The sequence below is a fragment of the Leptonychotes weddellii genome, chromosome 6 (assembly GCF_054177405.1).
Source record: "Leptonychotes weddellii isolate Sample4059 chromosome 6, ASM5417740v2, whole genome shotgun sequence".
Classification (NCBI taxonomy): Eukaryota; Metazoa; Chordata; class Mammalia; order Carnivora; family Phocidae; genus Leptonychotes; species Leptonychotes weddellii.
Genome location: NC_138374.1, coordinates 119156673 through 119173775, shown reverse-complemented (window position 1 = coordinate 119173775; position 17103 = coordinate 119156673). Strand labels below are relative to the sequence as shown.

The 17103-nt window shown below is 38.4% G+C and overlaps 1 long non-coding RNA gene across 1 annotated transcript in view; it reads left to right on the top strand.

Moving 5' to 3' along the window:
• LOC145722067 (uncharacterized) overlaps positions 1-4756 on the top strand; it is an 81276-nt gene extending 76520 nt beyond the window's left edge. Inside the window, exon 4 of the long non-coding RNA XR_014146098.1 lies at positions 4265-4756. This is a non-coding gene — a long non-coding RNA (uncharacterized LOC145722067). The remainder of the gene's footprint in view (positions 1-4264) is intronic.
• The last annotated feature ends 12347 nt before the right edge of the window (positions 4757-17103 follow it).

Below are 17103 nucleotides of genomic sequence, written 5' to 3'. Positions count from 1 at the left end.
GTTTATCTCTCTTTTTCTCAGCTTCTTTATTTTCCATAAGGTGGTCTCCTATATCACTCATTCTCTCTTCTGCCTCATTTATCCTAGCAGTTAGAGCCTCCATTTTTTTTTATTATGTTATGTTAATCACCATACAGTACATCATTAGTTTTTGATGTAGTGTTCCATGATTCATTATTTGCGTATAACACCAGTGCTCCATGCAGAACGTGCCCTCTTTAATACCCATCACCAGACTAACCCATCTTCCCACCCCCCTCCCCTCTAGAACCCTCAGTTTGTTTTTCAGAGTCCATGGTCTCATGGTTCATCTCCCCCCTCCAATATCATCCCTTCATTCTTCCCTTCCTGCTATCTTCTTCTTCTTCTTCTTTTTTTTTTTAGCATATATTGTATTATTTGTTGCAGAGGTACAGATCTGTGATTCAACAGTCTTGCACAATTCACAGTGCTCACCGTAGCACATACCTTCCCCAATGTCTATTGATTGCACCTCATTAATAGCCTTTTTGATTTCAACTTGGTTAGATTTTAGTTCTTTTATTTGTCCAGAAAGGGTTTCTTTACTATCTTGCATGCTTTTTGCAAGCCCAGCCAGTATCTTTAAAATCGTCATTCTGAACTCTAGTTCCGACATCTTACTAATGTCCGTATTGATTAGGTCCCTGGCAGTTCGGTACTGCCTCTTGTTCTTTTTGTTGAGGTGATTTTTTCCATCTTGTCATTTTGTACAGAGGAGAATAGATGAATGAGAGAACAAAATGCTAACAGGGTAACAACTTCCCCAGAAAATATACACTAAACAAATCAGAAGAGACCTGAAACCGGGGGAAAAGAAAGGGAAAGAAAGAAAAAAGAAAAAAAAAAAAAGAAAAAGAAAGGATAAAAACAAACAAAAAAACAGAATATGATCAAATATGATCAGGCTGGTGCATAGATCAGTGCCACACACTAGGTTTTGGCCGTATTTTGGTCTGTTAGAGAAAAGTGCCTCCCAAAATTTTAAAGAAAGAAAAACTTATATATGTACAAAAATAAGGGTAAATACAATGAAGGAATGGGATATGACTGTAAAGATGAAAATTATAAAAGATTTTATAAAAGGATATGATAAGAAGTTGTTTGAAAAAAGAAAGAAGAGGATTTAAAAAAAAAAGATAGAGAATGTGATCAGGCAGGAGACTAGAACAAAGCCATACACTAGATATTTAAGGTGTATTTTGGTCTGTTAGAAGAAACTATCCCAAAATTTTAAAGAGAGAACAACTTATATATATGTACCAAAAATAAGGTTAACTGCTATGAAGAGATAGAGTATGACTCTAAAAATGAAAAATAAAAAAGATTTTTTAAAAAAGGGATTGATAAGATGTTGGTTGAAAAAGGGAAACAGAAAAATTAATAAAAAAAAACAAAGTTAAAAAAAATTAACTTTGAAAGACTAAAGAATCATGGGGAAAAAGCAATGAATTCTATGTGCAGGATTCCTCTAGCAGTGGAGTTCTGCCGTTCTCATTGATCGGTAAACTTGGTCTTGGCTGGCTGTTCTTGTTGATCTTCTGGGGGAGGGGCCTGTTGCCATGGTTCTCAGATGTCTTTGCCGGAGGTGGAATTGCCCCGCCCTTGCCGGTCAGGGCTAAGTAATCAGCTCGGGTTTGCTCTTGGGAGCTTTTTTTCCCTGCAATCTTTCGGTACAGCTTTGGAGGACGAGAGATTGAAAATGGTGGCCTCCCAATCTCTGCCCTGGAGGAGCTGAGAACTCGAGGCCCCGCTCCTCAGTGCGCCCCCAGAGAAAAGCAGTCAATCAGTCTCATCTTCCGGTCTCCGGCTGCACTCCGTGCTCACCCGGCCTGTGACCCAACGTTTCTGTCTCTGGCACACAACCCCGTGTGGAGTCTCCAAACCCAGCAGATCCCTGCGGTGTACTCCCATGCCTCTCCTCCCGCGGGAGGAAGGGGAGTCTCCCTGGATCTGCTGCTTGTTGGGTCCTTGCTGGAAAAGCAGTGGCCTGACTGTGCTGTGGATCATGGTTTATGGCAACCCCGAGCTGAGAGCCTGTGCCTGGGCTCCACCTCTGCAGCCGGTTTCCCTGCTCCAATACCTGGGAGCTCTGCCGCACTCAGGCATCCCCGGTCCTTCTGTGGCCCTGAGGGTCCTGAGACTACACTGTCCCAGCAAGGGTTCCACCCCCACTTAGCCAGTGGATGGACGTCCCTCAGTGGAGCCGACTTCTAAAAGTTCCGATTTTGTGCTCTGCTTCTCTATCACTTGCCAGTAGCGGCTGATGGAGGCTCCCTCCCTCGCCATCTATCTTCCTGAATATCACTTCAGATTCACTTCTCTGCATGTCCTACCTTCCAGAAAGTGGTCACTTTTCTGTTCAGAGAGTTGCTGCTATTCTTTTCTTCAATCTCCTGTTGAGTTTGTAGGTGTTCAGAATGGTTTGAATCCTATCTAGCTGAATTCCTGGGACCAGACAAAATTTAGGTCTCCTACTCCCTCGCCATCTTGCTCCTTATTCCTCTGTCATGGTATTTTAATTAGGCAGCACTTGTCTAAACCAGAATCCTGCTTTCACTTTTCTTCTCCAGTTTCACTGTACTTCTTTAAGTTCCTATAAGGTAAAATACTTGGCCATTGTATGTTTTTCTCCATGTTTTTGCAATGATCTATTCATACCCTGTGCTCCTATAATTTCTTAAGGTCTCAGTTCAGTTATCACTTAGGAAAAATTCTTTATATCTCTGATTAGGTTAAATTCTTGCATTATAAGCTCGCATGGCACCAGCGATTTCTCTGTCATGGCATTGATCATGGTCAAAATTTTAGGAATTTCTGTATATTATTTTTGTGTTTTGCCCACTGCCTTAGTCTGTTTGGGCTGCTATAATAGAAATATCATAGACCAGGTGGCTCATAAACAACAGAGATTTATTTCTCATGGTTTTAGAGGCTGAGAAATCCAAGATCAAAGCTCCAGTGTCTGGTGAGGACCCACAGCTGTCTTTTTGCTGTGTCCTCACATGGGAGATGGCAGAAAGGATCTCTCTGAGGTCCTAAGGGCACTGATCTTGTTAATGAAGGCTCTGCCCTCATGATCTAATCACCTCCCAAAGGCCCCATCTCCAAATACACTCACATTGGGGATTTTCAATATATGAATTTTGGGGGACACAAACATTCAGTCCGTAGCCTCCAGTAAACTATTTTTTATAAGGGCATAGACCATGTCTGGTTTTGCTTACCATTATATGCTCGGTTTCCAAAACAGTACCTGGTCACATGCTGAGAGATTAATAATATTTAGAAATGACAAAAATGGATCAAACCATTAATATGGAAATATGGGAAACCATCATGGCTATATATTTTGGAAGGATCTGGCAGAGATACAATGGACAAACTTAAAAGGAATTTCTTTTGCTACTTTGGATTACTGTTACAGCAAATACGCACCTCACTCCCCCTTCTGTGGTCACAGTATACTTCTGGGATCCTTGACTTTGAGGTCAGTCATGTGGCTTGTTTTGTTTAAAGGGGATTTAGGGAGACATTAGCATAAGCAGAAACTTGATTTGTGCAGCACAATGAACTAATCTTTGTACTTCCATCAGTGACATGTGGAAGACCTTCTAGGTAGCTGTTGCCTCTTCAGCCTGAACCCAACTTTCAGGAATACTCAGCTTCAATCCAATCTAAATCAACTAACTCATGAGCAAGAATAAGTTGTTTTAAGGCACTGAGTTTGGGGTGGTTAGTTACACAGTAAGAGAATTATTATGGCTCCCATCTCAGGAGCCTAAATGTAACTTAAGCAAAAACATAATATTTTGAATAATGGAGTATTTGGGATAGATCCCTGGGTTTAATACTTACAAAGATGGCCTTAATGTTCCCCTCAGCTTGACTGAACTTTAGACAGGTTTCTTCCTAACTATAGGTCCCTGACTGCCCTTTTCTTAGAGTATTTACTTTAGAAAACTTTCAGTTATAAATGTTTTCCCTGCCCCTTTGCTGAAGTACTACAACCTAGGGATGTCTTTCACAGAGACCTGAGAACCATCCTTTTGAAATGTAATCATCAGGGAAGATAGGGCCCCATCTCCCAGTGTCTCTGAAAAGGTAGGAGTGGAACTGTTATAAGCACCAACTAGCAAGCACACATGGCTTAGTCACCTTGATCAACTTCCCCACTAATATCCTCCACTACTTTTCTACTAGTTCACTCAACACTCAAAAATATTCCTGCCTTTTATTTTGACAGAGTTGGATTCAGTCTCTCCCTTATTGCAGTATCTTGAATAAAGTCTTCTTTGCCTGTTTCTCTCCACCTGATGCAATGTACCTTTGATAATACACCTGGAATTGTTTTCTAGGGAAAAATTTAGAAGGACAGGTATGGTTACGAATAACTTAAAAGTAGGTTCGCATGCTTTATGGGGAATATTCATTTTGTAATACATGTGATATCCATACTCTGACAAGTAATCTCTTTCATGTAATCATGAAAATAGCTAATAGTAATAGTGGCAGTAAAATCTATTGCAAATTTATATTAGATAGCATTTTAATGGCTTTGCTGTATCTGGTTTTTAAAACTTTAAACAATATTTGGTATAGTTAATATTATGTCCATTTTATAGACTGATAAAATGAGGCTCAACAAGGTTAAATATATCCTTCAGGTCACAGTTTATGCATAAAGATTTTCAAATTTTATTTTTTTTTAATTACCTTAGTCTGTACCTCCCTGTACAAAATGTGTTGCTTTCAACAACTATGAAAGTAAAGCATATGAAAAATCAAGAGAAAAGACTGTTTAGAGATATTTTACCGAACTAGACCTAGAAGTAACATAGGTAAAGAAACACAGTAAGAGAGAGGAAACAAGACTTGAAAAGGTTTATTTGTAGACTTGCAACAGTCACAGGGCAGAATCAATGAACTTAAAATAATCTGAAGAAATTGCCCAAACCAAAGTACAAAGTGGAAAAAAAAAAAGAGCATTCAAGAGTTTTGGGAGAATATCAAACAACCTAATATTTATACATATATATTTCCAGGAAGAAAAGAAAGTAAACTGGGCAGGAGAAATATTTGAAGAAGTAATGGCCGGTAAGTTTCCAAGATTATTGATAGCCGCAAAAACTAATCGAGGAAGCTCAGAAAACACCAAACTGAATACATACAAAAACAATAACAAACAACACACACACCCTAGACATATAATATTCAAACTCATAAGAAAGACAAAGATCTTGAGGCAGCATGAAGAAACGAACCATGACATAAAGAGGAAAAAAAAGATATAAATTATAGCATGGTTTGTCTTTTTCTGTCTGATTTATTTGACTTAGCATAGTACCCTCAAGCTCCATCTGTGTTGTTGAAAATGGTAGGATGTACTTTTTTTATAAATGAATGAATATTTCTCTGTGTATATATACCACATTTTATTTATCCATTGCTAGACATTTAGGGTTATGACCATGTCTTGACTATCGTAAATATTGTGCAGTGAACATGGAAGTACATATATATCTTTTTGCATTAGTATCTGATGATTTGTAATTTCTTTTTTTTCAAAGATTTTTTTTATTTACTTGTCAGAGAGAGAGAAGGTGGGGGGACAAGCCGGGGAAGCGGCAGGCAGAGGGAGAGGGAGAGGGAGAAGCAGGATCCCCGCTGTGCAGGGAGCCTGATGCTGGACTCAATCCCAGGACCCTGGGATCATGACCTGAGCTGAAGGCAGATGCTTAACTGACTGAGCCACCAAGGTGTCTCTGATTTGTAATTTCTGTAGAAGAAGAGGCCAGTTGAAAATGAGAAAAGTGAGGACTCAGAAATTTGAGAAAGGAGTCAATATGAGGTACACTTTTCATTAACCATCTTAATGCCAAAATAATCTAGTGAGATAAGTATTATTTGTAATCCAATTTCATAAATGAAGAAACTGACTTAGGGAAGTTAAGTAACATGCAAATACCCTGTATTTAGTGAAACCTGGACTGTCCCAAATGTGTCAATTTGCAGATGTTAAATAGATACAGTATATTACATTTAGCCCAAATACTTCTTTCATCATACTCTAATATTTATTTAGAAGGAAGTTCCCCAGTTAAAAAGAAGAAGCAAGATCATTCAGATGCTTTAAAAAAGAATAATTTCTCCTAAAGAAGAAGCACAAAATAAAACCAAAAGGAAATGGGAAAGGGCAAAATGTGAAAGTACTCAGAAGGGCTGCTCTTTGTTTTGACGACAGTGATTTTGTTAAATTTCACTTTCCTTTTTAAAATTTTTGGAGAGGATAGTATTAACGTTTGAATATGCCAGATAAAATTCAGTTTTGGATTTTTGGTTAGAAGGAAATTTAAACCTAAAAGGTACAAATAGCCAGTAAAATACTGCATGCCATAACCTGAGGTGTCATATGCAAATTTCCTTTTTTAATTTGATTTTTTCCCTCTAGCAAATAATTTTTATGGTGATCTGAGGTCATTCATCCAGAAAACAGAAATTGGAACTAATACTCACATGCCTAAATACTGGAATTTCTTTCTGACTTGCAATTTCACTTTTTAAATCAAGTTTTTTTCCTCCTAAATACCGTGTCCTTTTTTCCCCCTCCTTTAAGAGGATTGCCATGAGGTGTACAATGCTGTCTTAAATCTTTCATCTTGGATATAGATACATTTTAGGTGCACATTTATTTCATGTAGTTATTTTTTTCATACGTAAATTTTTGGCATTTTATATCAACCAGAAAAAAAGAAGAAACAATAGAAAATGAACAAATGATACAATGGGGCAGTTCACAGAGTGGAAAACCAAATTACTAACAGTGGTGAAAGGATGCTCAAATTCATACTCATTTAAAAAAACTGCAAATTAAAACAAGAGTGGCCTATTCCTTTCCATTTATAAGATTGGCAAACCTTATAAAGCAGAACAACACTAAATGTTGGAAGAGATGTTGGATTGTAGTAATCCTCATGTATCCTATTGGGGATATAGACTAGAAAAGTCATTCTGGAGAATTGCCTGCCAGAACTGAGTGTAATAAATTAGGTGTATGTATACTCTGACCAACAGTCAGGCCTCTGGGTATATAGTCAAGGGAGATTCTCATAGAGGTCCATATAAGTAATCCATGAGAGGAATTTCATCATAGAAGCAGGAAGTTGTAGGCAACCCTGATGTCTATCTCTGGAGGTGGTGATAAATATAATGTTGTGGATGCACACTTTGGAAGCAGTTAACTAGAAGCACACAAAGTAGCAATTATATATCTTAAAAACAATGCTCTTGGAAAAAAGAAAGGTCTGAGACACATATCATTTATGCAACTTAAATATATACAAAAACAATACACATAAAACAATATAGTGTTTTATAAAGACACAGAACAATAAAAAGGAAAAGTACAAAGGGCTTTAGACTAGTTCTGCAAGGGGTAAAGGAATAAACATGGGGAATTAGAACAAAAAGTAAAATAAATTCAGTGAAAGAGGGTCTTTCGAGCACAGCCGGAGACTACAGAGTATCATGAACAGAGAAGAATAATTAACTGAACCTGTAAATTCAGTTTAAAAAATGGCAACAAACGGAAGTTAACTTCAGGATATTGCCTGGCTCCTACATGAAAATAAAAACATAAAGAATGTTTAAACCTTTTGTTATTAATTGTGAAGATAGATTCTGGAGGATACACCATGGAAAATTAAACTAGTAAGGCAAGAAAAAGATTGGGAAGAGTTCATTAATCAAAGAATTACAGGAGAAAATGTTTGAGATAACCTATCAGAATAAAAATTCTTATTAGTTGATTTAAAGGGATTAATGAATAAACAGTCATAATTCTTGTATATTTTCTGAATTCTAAGAATGTTGTAAGAATAAAGGAACATATTACAATAAAAAATAGAATCCTAGGGTGCCTGGGTGACCCAGTTGGTAAAGCGTCTGCCTTAGGCTCAGGTCATGATCCCAGGGTCCTGGGAATGAGCCCCGAGTTAGGCTCCCTGCTCAGTGGGGAGTCTGCTTCTCCCTCTCCCTCTGCTGCTCCCCCTGCTTGTGCTCTCTCTCTCTCTCTGTCAAATAAATAAATAAAATCTTAAAAAAAAAAAGAAAAGAAAAGAAAATCCTACCAGCTGTGGACTTTTCTTCTGCAACGTTGGAAACCAGAATAATGTTTTCAAACTTGACAGAATTGCAAGGAGAAAATGTTCTATTCCTCAACTCAAGAGAAGCAAATGTAAAACAATTTAGAAATGCAGTTTGAGAACTTTTACAAAGTATATATTGGATGACTCAAAGAACTGCCATATGAAAACTGAAACAAAAACAAGGCAAAAAATAGCCAATTTGCTAAATAAAACAAAGACCTGGTTAATTTTTAACTGACATCATGGGAGGAATCATTGAAATCATGACCTAGAGAAAAAGAGAAGTGACAGTGTAGTGTATTAGTTATGAAAGAAATGGTGGAATCAGAGATGGTATAAATAGGACAGTGTGTCTGCTCTCCCTTGCTGAAGAATGTGAGAAGGCACTAAATAGGTGAGCTGACTCAGAGTTTCGGAAAATTTCAAGAGACACTTGAGCAAAAAAGGTCTCCTCTTTGTGCTTTGCTGGGAGAGTGGCATTTTGCCTACTGCTGTTCCTGCCGCCCACAAGGACAGAGCCCACAGGGTACCCTTCTCACCAGACTACTGCTGCTTAGAGTGCTCTGGAAACTGGACCTGAAACCTGATGAACAGACAAAATAACATCCCAGTACACCTGAAAGAGTCCAGTAGTTAGAGGAGAATATTCAGGATAGAGGACACCCTTAGCAAAGCAGAAGGGATAGAGAAGTCAAATCTAAACATAAAGAATTCAAAAAAGAATTAAAACACACAGAAAGTCTCCCTAGAAGTAGCAAGTAAAATTTTCAAACTAATAACAGCAAAAGTCACTGTTGAGGTCCTAAGTAGTGGCCTTGAAAAATCACATGAAAGGAGTGTAAATATCATTAGTCATTAGGGAACTGCAAATTAAAACCACAGTGAGATACCACAGCACACCTCCTGGAAAGGCGAAATTAAATTAAAAAGACCATACCAAGTGTTGATAGCCATGTGGAGACACTGGAACTTACTACAGAACTGGTGTGGATGTAAAATGGTACAGCTATTTTACAGCTTCCCAATTTCTTAAATGTTAAGCATACCTTACTATATAGATGTGGAAAAGGCACCCCCTACTTTTTAAAGACTCCAGTCAAAAGTAACTTATGTGACTTCTCACATTCTGTGGGTGAGAACTAATCACATGTGAGGCAGGTGAGCCACACAGGGCGTGACATTTAAGGTGGCACTCACTCTCAGGTTTGTGTAAGTGCAGGGTCAGCGCTAACAAGACCCTGAGAATAAGTGCATCCTTAAATTTTGCCTCACCCTCGTGCTTACCCTGAATGCAGGCAGGCTGGGGAATATAGCTCACACCTAGGCAGGTTTCTCACAGGGCGGTGCCCCACTCCAGAAAGGAAAGCCTAAGTTCTCATGAAGGACTTGCCGTCTCTGCCTTGCCTAATACTTGAAGCCGGGCCTGTGTAATACCTGTCTTATCCTCTGGGCCCAAGATAGTGATCCTTGAAAGAAAAAAAAAATTATTTCCAGGGAAAAGAGAGAGAAAGAGAGGAACAGGGGTTGGGGGACACTTTTGCTCTGTCATTATGTCGTCAAACTGAAATCTATTGTCAATGATAAAAATAAATATATTACATGTATAAAAGCAGTCTTTCTTAAATTATTTCATTTGATTCTTAGAAAAATGTAAGAAAAAGCAAACATTTTACCATAATTTTACAAACAGGGAAGATTGAGATTGATTTCAGGCTAGTTCATTCTTCTGTCAGAAAATCTATGTGAATTTACATTCCCTTGTCTGGGTTTAATAGCTCTATATAATTATATTTTTAAACAGTTGCAGTAATCGCCTTTTACATGCTATATATAATGAAAGGTAGCCCAATTTATGATCAAAAATTATCTTTTATCCTTGAAAATGCAATTATTAAATATTTTAAAAATGTTATCCTTATCATAAGCTTATTACTGTAAAGTAAGTTTTCTATAATAGACATTGATGTGTATTTTCATCACACTTAGGATTTCTCCACGTACTACATTACTTTAGTTTTTCTCAAATATTGAAAAAAAAAGTGATTTTAATTTTACCTCTTTGGTTATAATTTAGATAATTAGATATAACATTTACATAATGATTACATTAGTTCTATCATTCAAATGATCAGCTTCCTTTAGTGCTGTGTAGATATAGAAACATATTCATTCAAAAGATAGGTGGCAGGTACTCTGTCCTTGTGGTCAAATGTATTTCATCTATTCTACATCCAAAATTATAAGACAGTCTCAAGCCTGCTATATGTCAGGACATTCCTATGCCTCCTTGAGTCCCATCTACTTTAACACAAAAGGTTTCATTTGTTTGCATTTTTATGTTTGTTTTTGCTTGGTTTAGAGTAATAAGCATACTGGGAAAATGTGTATTTGCATATATTATGAAAAATAAATAATATAGACCTCATTATTAAAAATACAGCATTTAGATCATCTCTGCTTTGTGTTTGTGAAGCTTTTCATACAAAATCTTTTACCAGCAATTTGACATCACTCTTCTAGTAACTTCTGTCCACTGTGGGGAGTTTAATTGTTATTGTCCTCTCCAGTAATTTATTCATCAGTGGGAGACATTCTTCTAAGAATCTTGATTGAAAACCTGCTTATTTTCTTAGCTGGAATCTAGTAACTAAAATGTGTTTGTGGGGTTTCTTAGGGAAAGACCAACAGGAGTGCCATTTCAGAAAATACTTGGTAAAGGAAGTAATTTCAAGAAAACTTAATTGTGGACTACCTGCTTCACTATATAAATAATTATTTATGACTGAATTGAAATTAAGGGAAGGAAAAAATCTTGACTATACACATTTGCTTTAAAACATATTCTGCTATACAGGACATTTCACAGAGATTACACATTATACATTAAAAGCAATAGGTGTGTATGCATGCATGTTCCCATGTTTATGTGTATATATAACGCCTAATTACATGTGTTGCATAGTATGTATATATGTACGAAAAAAGACATTTTGTTAGGTGCTATGTAAAGACAAGTGAAGAGGTAAAACTATGCATGTGAGAAGTTTAAAATCTAAATAACATACATACAGCTAAATGGTTACTAAGCGTAACCTAGGATACGTGCCAAATTTGTGATGTGGACACCAGCAGTGCAAGGAGCTTTGAGAAAGCAGAGTTCACTCTAGGGTAAAGCAGGAGGGAGGCTGGGTTCGGTCTGAAAGGATTCACAGCACATGGGAAATGAGGAACAGGCAACATGGTGGTCTCAGAGTAAACGCTGGGGTGAGAATGCTGGGGACGGCCTCACACAGCGTGAGTGAAGCTACGTGGCCAGAGCAAGAGGTTTGCAAGAGATCAGAGGTGAGCTGTGAGCATATGGTCATTGAGTATAGTACCATCTGAGCTCAAATGTCAGAAAATTACTTGGCCATGCTGGACGCTGTCCTCCCATTCGTGGTTCTTTACAGCATTGTGGCAACATGAAAGCCATCTGTGGATCACAGTACCTAGTCCAAATTTTTCTTTGGAACACTTAAGTGCTTTGTTGTTAAATGATTTCTCCAGCTCTCCTGTCTTTGGCTTTGCTCTTTGCTTTAGGTTTGATGTTTTGTTCTGGCCTTGCCACTATCAGTGACTGATTTTAATTCCTTATCTGACTTCCGTCTGCCTCCTGCAAGGTTTAGGGAAGAGGAAATCTTGTTGGCCTTGGGCTCACAGATTTTTCACTAACTGGTTCCACAGGTGGGGAATCCATAATATCAGACACACAGAAGTGATAGTCTCACGTGTCTATAACTATAAATAACCGAATGAGTAAGGATTTATGCAATTCCCATTTAATATTTATTGAGCAAATAGAGGATGAAGCAGAGAAGAACCTTTGGCCATTTTTTAGTGCCAGCCCAGATGTTTTTCTGCCTTTCTTTTACTTTCCATTTTCTTGTTTTCTGCTCCCCCACACTGTGCTGCTGACAAGGCTACCTCCTTGCTACAGCTCCTGTTCCTGACCCCTCCCATCCGAAGCCCTTTCACAAATCATCACCTCTCTCCAAATAGCTTCCTCAATCTTCTTTCCAAAAATATGTCACCAGCTCCTCCAAGAACTTACTGACTACTCCTCTTTCTTTCTGACAGTTTTTAAAAACCTTTCCAAAAAAGTTTGACTAACACTCCATTCATTCCAGAGAAGACTTTTACTGAAGCTATGCCCAATTCCCACAGCACCCTCCCCTCTGCCTGCTCCCTGTCTGAAGTTTGTCCATTTATCCAGCTTCAGTCCTCGCTCGCATCTGTCTTCACGGACCTACCTGACCACCCCAGCCTGAAGTGATCCCTCCCTCTTCTGAACTCTTGGAAAATTTATTTTTTTTTTTAAGATTTTTTATTTATTTATTTGACAGAGAGAGACACAGCGAGAGGGGGAACACAAGCAGGGGGAGTGGGAGAGGGAGAAGCAGTCTTCCTGCTGAGCAGGGAGCCTGATGCAGGGCTCGATCCCAGGACCGTGGGATCATGACCTGAGCTGAAGGCAGCCGCTTAACCGACTGAGCCACCCAGGCGCCCCTCTTGTAAAATTTATTGTCTGAATAATTCATCTGGCAATGAATCATGTTCTGCCTGTGACATCTCTTTTATAACTGTCTGGTGCTGTTATTTAAATATTTTGTTTTTTGTTTTTTTGGTCTTCACAGGGTTGTGTGTTTTCTCACAAGGCAGCATTTATAGTTTATATTTTCTACAGTTCCTAGCTCACAGCCTTGAAATGTAGGCCATTTAGTAAATATCTATTGATTTGAGTTGATTTCCAATTTTATTAAAGCTTAGTCAGGTCATTCTGATCATTTTTCACTCTGCCCCCCATCCTTGCTTTTTTATTTTACTTAAGGATTGTGGCTGATTAATCTGGTCTCCCAATGAGCTCTTTCTGTTTGAATCTATCCCATTTACAAACGGCATGATTTTTGAAGAAAATAATATCAGTGAACCCAGGGTTACATTAACAATAGTGAAGTTTCTCAGTGTAGTTGGGTCAAGTAACGAGGTAAAGAGATAGGGTGATAGTTATGAGGTCATATGATTAGTAATATAATGAAAATCCACTTGAAAAAAATATATAAGCAAAAAAAGATACAACAGAAATTTTAAAAGTCTTGGTGATTAGAAAATAAAGATTCTATCCAAAGTTGCACAATTTTTTTTTTTAAAGGTTTTATTTATTTATCTGAGAGAGAGAATGGGAGACAGAGAGCATGAGAGGGGGAGGGTCGGAGGGAGAAGCAGACTCCCTGCTGAGCGGGGAGCCCGATGTGGGACTTGATCCCGGGACTCCAGGATCATGACCTGAGCCGAAGGCAGTCGCTTAACCAACTGAGCCACCCAGGTGCCCCCAAAGTTGCACAATTGTTTTAACAGCGAGTCGAGTTAGGCTTTTATAGTATAGATGAAGAACAAAATCAAGACTTGTCATTCTGATGTTTTTTCATATTGGACAAGGAGTGGTCAGTCATAGAAGTGTAGCAGGCAAGGTACATATCAATGCTAGCTTAACATCACTGAGTATGAGGTCGACACAGATGGGAAGAATAGCAGCACAATTAGGCGGTTTCATAATAGTGGCAAATTGTACCCAAAGTACCTACTGATGAATCCGTGTTAGCCTGGATGGAGAATTGTGGAGACTTTATATAAGTCTCCTTTATAGCCTTTATACTTGTTACCATTTATTCAGTGACTTGACCATCCTGAAAGAAAGTCTGTGATTACCTAGAAGCAAGGAGAGGTTGAAAATAGGGGTCCAACAGTTGGCACTTGTGGTCTAATTTTTAGAGAAAGAAATTATATATATGTATATGTGTATATATGTGTATGTATATATGTGTGTGTGTGTATGTGTGTGTGTGTATATGTACATTCATAGTGGGGATCTCGCTCTCTCTCTGCCACATACTATCTCAGAGCAACTAGTTCCCTAGTACAAGTTGCACAAAGGATGGAGAACAAGAGGATGGAGGCTATGATGGAGCTATCTAGAAAAAAGATGGCGTTTTAGTTACTCAAGTTCAGTAGGAACTGGACTGCTGTCTTAAGTTTTACTCACTGCATTGAAAATTGTTATTTTCCTTCATTTTGTTGTAATTTGAATTTTTTATTTTTCTTTTAATTTGAATTTACTTATGGCAAATCCACTAGAATATTGAGAAGACTTAAAACTGGTCAAGTGGGAGGGAAAGAAGCGTGGGAGTTTGTTTAAAAGGAGCAGACTCTGGAGGCCTGCACTAGCTGCCTTCAGATACTTGAAAAAAAAAAAATGGTACAGAGAAGAGGGGTTACATTCATTGTGCTGAAGCTCTGGAGGGCAGAGCAGTAATCCATGAATGAGAGTTATCAGGAAATGCATTTAGGTTAAATATAAGGAAGAACTAACATTTAGAGCCCAAATCAGATGAGGTAGCCAGCAGAAGTTCTTACATTCACTGAGGAGTATTGTCTAGGGAATCCGTTCAACAAAACCTATCAGGTGAAATGATTCTTCTGGTTCTTTCTATGTTTGAGCCCAATCCTAGGACCCTCCCAGTTTTCAAATGCATGTTGGATAGTATCCTCTTTTAATTACGAACCTTACTGTACGAAAACCTGGCAAACCAGTCACATACCTAGTGAGGGTGTCCTTTTTCTGTATCACAGAGGCTCCCTACAGATTATGTGAGAAATGCATCTACTTGGTGATTTTACTTTAAAATTGCTTCTATGTCTTCTCTAAAATACGATTGTTTGTAGTATTTATAATGATCTATTTCAAAATACAAAGTGAAACTAGGAGTAAGATAATCTCTGTGAATTGTCTTCAGGAACATTTTCTATTCAATTTTAAGGCTCTGGTCCCTGGTATATTTTCGGAGATGATTATTGAAGCTCAGCCCCATGAATGTTGGATGCCCTCCTAACTGCTCCTTCTATATAGCTGAGGGCCTCATTAATTCCTATGCACACTGTTAGTTTTCTAGTAATGGCTTGACTTCAGTTGTGCCTTCCTAAAATGACCTTCTATATGATGAGCCTACTGATGGTCATTTAAATAGTACTACAGAATAAATCACCCCAAAATGAGTGACTTAAAATAACAACCCCTTTTTCTCATGAGTCTACCAGTTGGCAAGGTTGCTGGTTGGAGACCAGGACTGGCCTGAGAGTGACTCACTCTTGTGTCTTTGATCAGTTTAGGGCCAGGTAGGTAGCTCTGTTGATCTTTGCTGGGCTCTATCACGTGGACAACTGGACTGACGTGGCTCTGCTCAATGTGGCCTCCCATTCCTCAGTAGGCAAAATTGGATTTATTCTCATGGGGGTGTCAGGGTTCAAGAGAGACAGTGGAAGTATGGAAAAGCATGCTGCATTTTACTTCCTTTGCATTTTACTGGCTACAACAAGTCAAAAGGCTAGCCCATATTCACATCACATTTGAAAGAGTATAGTTATAGCAAAGGGGTGGAGAATTGGGGACATTTTTGTAAGCAATTTGCCATATGGATCTCTTGAGAATATACCATTTTAGAGTAAAGAATTCAGACACTGACAAATGCCTAAATTGAATCAAATCCAAACTTTCCAACCTGGCACCAAGGACTTCTACATTCCTACCTAACCTTCTCTCACAAGTCTCAACAGTAAGAATGCTCTGCCTCTAGAAATGTGATGTGGTTTGGCAGGAAGAGGAGGAGCTATGGACTTAGAAAAACTGACTGTAAACTGGGAGTCATGTTAAACATTATAGCCGTGATTTATAATTTGTACCTTAGAACTATATCATATCTTTCCTTTTTCATCTTGTAGTTTTGCTGTATGTCTTCTTAACTAAATTGAAATGCATGGTAGGAAAGCTTCTAAGATGTCTCCATGGTGTCTGCCTGCCTAGGCTTTCATGACTTTGTGTAATTCCCTCCCCTTGAATTACTTGCTTCTAGCCAGTAGAACGCAGCAGCAGTTTTGGATGCCACATCAATGATTAGGTTAGAAAATAGAAGAAAGATTGTGACATCCACCTCGCTCCACTAAGTGAGACAGCCTCCTTTTCAGTCCAAGAGGCAGGGGGCTAGTGGGAAGCAAGGAAGGGAGGATTTATTTAACAGGTCCTGCCCTACTGGTCTAGGTTTTGCCTTGTGCTCTATGAGGAGACCATGAACCAGGAAGCAGTCTCTCAACAAGACACCAGATCTGCTAGATGCCTTCATCTTGGACTTCCAGCCTCCAGAAGTATGAGAAATAAATTTTTGTTGTTTATAAGCCACCCAGCCTATGGGATTTGTTATAGCAGTCCAAACAGACAGAAGGAGGTTGTTAACCCAGTTGGAGGTAAAAGGAAGCAAGGATAAATTATAGGAAGACCGCGAAGACGAAGATAGGATTTTGCTTAAGATTAGGTAACAAAGTGAAAAGTGAAACATCAATCCCCATTAAGATTAGGGGCCAAAGAGATCAGAGGTATGAAAATTACATACTCTAAAACCCAGAGAAGCACTTTGTGTGTAGGGGAGCAAAACATCTTGGAAGAGGAGGAAAATTTGACACAAATCTGGGAAATAATACAAAATTAAATATACATAGCCTTCTCAGCTAAAATTAATGAGGGACGTAACTGCTTCTAATATCTGAAGGGTGTTAACAGGAAGAAGGGAGCATAATTACTTCGCACCATACCAGTAAACATAATTAGGAATAATGGTATGCAATTAAGAAAAGAAAAATTTAGTCACAACATCATGAAAGTTCCCCTGTGCTGGTGACATCTATTAAACCATGGCATCATTTTCCAAAGCAATTGGGAGGAGTCCTGTTCCCTGAAGCCCGCAGAATAAATGAAATCAGGCTGCAAAAAGAACACCTCGTAGTGTCAAAAAAAAAAAAAAAATGCTGTGGAAACATGAATAGTCTGAATCACTGATTTTACTTCTTTGAACTG